Below are 3077 nucleotides of genomic sequence, written 5' to 3' on the forward strand. Positions count from 1 at the left end.
ATAAACTTTGTAGATCTTTAGAAGTTATAGAAGTTTATAGTTGACAAATTTTTCATTTGAAGTCATATTGTCAACGAAAACTACGTCTGAATTTAAAAAATTTAAAACTTAAATTTTGAAAACGACTTCGAAAGAAAAAACCACCAACATGAAAGTTGTAGGTATTGAAGAGTTATGAAACTTTGTAGTTGACAATGTTTTGGTTTGAAATCATCTTGTTATGCAAAACTATGTTTGAATTTTGAAATTTGAATTTTTCAAACTATCTCGGATGGAAAAACCACCAAAATAAAAGTTGTAGGTCTTGAAATGTAATGAAACTTTGTAGTTGACAATTTTTTGATTTGAAATCATCTTATCATTGAAAAATTCGTGTGCGTGTGAAGTTTTCAAATTTAAAATTCAAATTTTGTAAACGGTCTCGGATGTAGAAACTATTAAAATAAAACTTGTATATCTCAAAAAGTTATGCAACTTTATAGTTGGTCACATTTTTAAATAAACTCATTTAGTGCCGTAAATAATCAAATTACTCTCAATTTGTTATAGTACATGGGGAATGAAAACGTAATATAGACATAATTGGTGTAGTAGTGTAGTGGTATAGGAGGATATGCGCGAGAGAGAGGTTGCGAGTTCGTATCTCACTATTTACAAAACATATAAGTTTGATTCAAAATAATAGTGATAAATGATAGGGCAATGGGTAAGGTAATATGTAGGGTTGGAGAGTTGTTCCTAGAATTTAAAAAAATATTTTACTGTTTTTTTAATTTTTTCGATTCTTAATTTGCCGAGTGTTTTTCTTTGTCGAGTGTTTTTTGACGGCTAGAGAATAAGATTGAGATGAGCTAAGATAAGGCTAGAGAATAAGATTGAGATGAGAGAATTGTGAAGAGTTAGTTAGCAGCAGATAAGTCCAAGAAAGTAGGAGTTAGTTGAGACTTGAGAGTTTGTAGGAGAAGTTGGTTAGCCATATGGCTATTTATAAGCCGCATGGCAGCAGGGAATAAATCAAACAAGATCATTATCAAACCAATCTCTCTCTCTCTTGCACTGACCCTCTCAAGCGCTTAGGGCTGCTACCCTAGAACCAAGCCTGCGGCAGAGGGGTATAACCTCGCCGGAGAAGACAGCTATCCCCATGGACCGAAGGTCCATGCGGCAAAGAACCCTTTACCGATGAAATATTTGCCGAGTGTTCTTTACCGAGTGTTACACTCGGCAAAGGCTTTGTCGAGTGTAAAATAGCATTTGCCGAGTGTCTTAGACACTCGGCAAAGAACGCGATTCCGGTAGTGATATATCAAACCCATATATTGTCTAATAGCTACACATGTGGTCAACAAGATGTTATTAATCAATTATGAGATTTCCTATGGATACGCGATGTGTCAATACTAATAGGCCATTTTTTCCTCAAAAACAATGATATAGGGATATGCTATTTTGTAAACATTAGTAAAGATTTGTAAATAGTTTATATTGGCTAATTATTGATAATAGTTGTCTTCGGATATTCTGCATCATGCCCCTGACATAGTAGTCGACGGCCTGCTGCAGGGGTAGGCCCTTGTACTCCATGACAGTGGCCATGTCCCACTTGAGCGTGCCCGACACGGCGCACGCGCCGCATGGGTATGTGCCAAACCTGATCAGCGGTGAATCCCCAATGCGCCCGAGCATCTTGCTCATCAACCGTCTGTGGATATGGCCGCCGCACACCCCAACGTCTCCGATGCGTACACACTGATGGGCAACCCGTTCATCACCATGCCCGCCTTGCGTACGTTGTCGATGTCCACGTTGTTCGCGCTACACTTGTCCATTCATGCTGCATTTGTCCATCCCCATCGGCGGGATGAGGTAGTCGAACTGCGCGAGCGCGAAAAGTAGAAAAAAAAGAACAACCATGGTTGATGAGCAAGATGAGGAGTAAGAAAATGATGGACAACCTCTTTCCTCAGCCAAACACCCTATTGATGCATTTAAGGGGAACATGTTATATAAATAATAAATGTAGAAAAGGGGAAAAAAAGGAAAATCACAACTTGCTCCCGTATTCTTTTACTTTTATACCCTCCTTTTTCTTCCTAAATTCTGGGTTACATTCACGCACATGGGTGAGGTAGGCCTTCTTCCTCCTCTCGGCGCGCGCGCAGGCGCACACGATTGCGAAGCAGGCCGCGTACACGGCGTACACGCGCCAGTTGGCGCGAGGCGCGGCCCCTGCCGCAGCGTGGTGGAAGACGACGGTGTAGTAGTGCACGCCGGCGGCGAGGCCGACCACCATCTGCGCGAGCCCGAGGGCCTTGGTGAAAGGGAAATGTGCCCTTGGGCCATTTCTAAGTATTTTGGTGATTGAGTGCCAACACAAGTGCTTAAATGTGAATCTATGCCCATGGATGGACAAAGTACAAATCAAGGTTAAAGGTATGTTTCTCAGGCTTAGTACATTGTTTTATGGACTAATGTATTGTGTCTAAGTGCTGGAAACAGGAAAAATCGGATCGGAAATGAGTTGGCTCGAGCAGCCAAGAACCTGCCCAGTCTGGGAGCACCGGACTGTCCGGTGGTGCACCGGACAGTGTCCGGTGCGCCAGACTGACTTGGGCGAACTAGCCGCTCTCGGGAATTTACCGGTGCGCCAACGGCTCCAAGGCCGCCAACGGTCGGCTTCGCTATTTAAGGAAGGAAATCGGGCACCGGACAGTGTCCGGTGTGCACCGGACTGTCCGGTGCGCCAAACGACAGAAGGCAAGAATGGCCTTCCAGATTTGCTCTCAACGGCTCCTAGCTGCCTTGGGGCTATAAAAGGGACCCCTAGGCGCATGGAGGAAAATAAAAAGCAACCTTAGAGCATTCTTGATCATCCACACTCAGTCTTTGCGCATTCGTTTGTCATTCTCAGTGATTCGAGCTCCGTTCTAGTGAGAACTTTGAGATAGTCTTTTGAGCTCGATTCTTGGCCGTGTGTGCGCATTTTGCTGTGGATTTGTGTGTGTTGCTTCCCTCCCTTACTCCGTGCTTCTTTGTGAACTTTAAGTGTAAGGGCGAGAGACTCCAATTTGTGGAGA

The 3077-nt window shown here is 43.4% G+C and overlaps 1 pseudogene; it reads right to left on the reverse strand.

Annotated features, from left to right (window-relative positions):
- Positions 1–1458: 1458 nt before the first annotated feature.
- LOC103630215 (probable isoaspartyl peptidase/L-asparaginase 2) lies at positions 1459–1829 on the reverse strand (annotated as a pseudogene).
- Between the last annotated feature and the right edge of the window lie 1248 nt (positions 1830–3077).

The sequence above is a fragment of the Zea mays genome, chromosome 6 (assembly GCF_902167145.1).
Source record: "Zea mays cultivar B73 chromosome 6, Zm-B73-REFERENCE-NAM-5.0, whole genome shotgun sequence".
Taxonomy (NCBI): Eukaryota; Viridiplantae; Streptophyta; class Magnoliopsida; order Poales; family Poaceae; genus Zea; species Zea mays.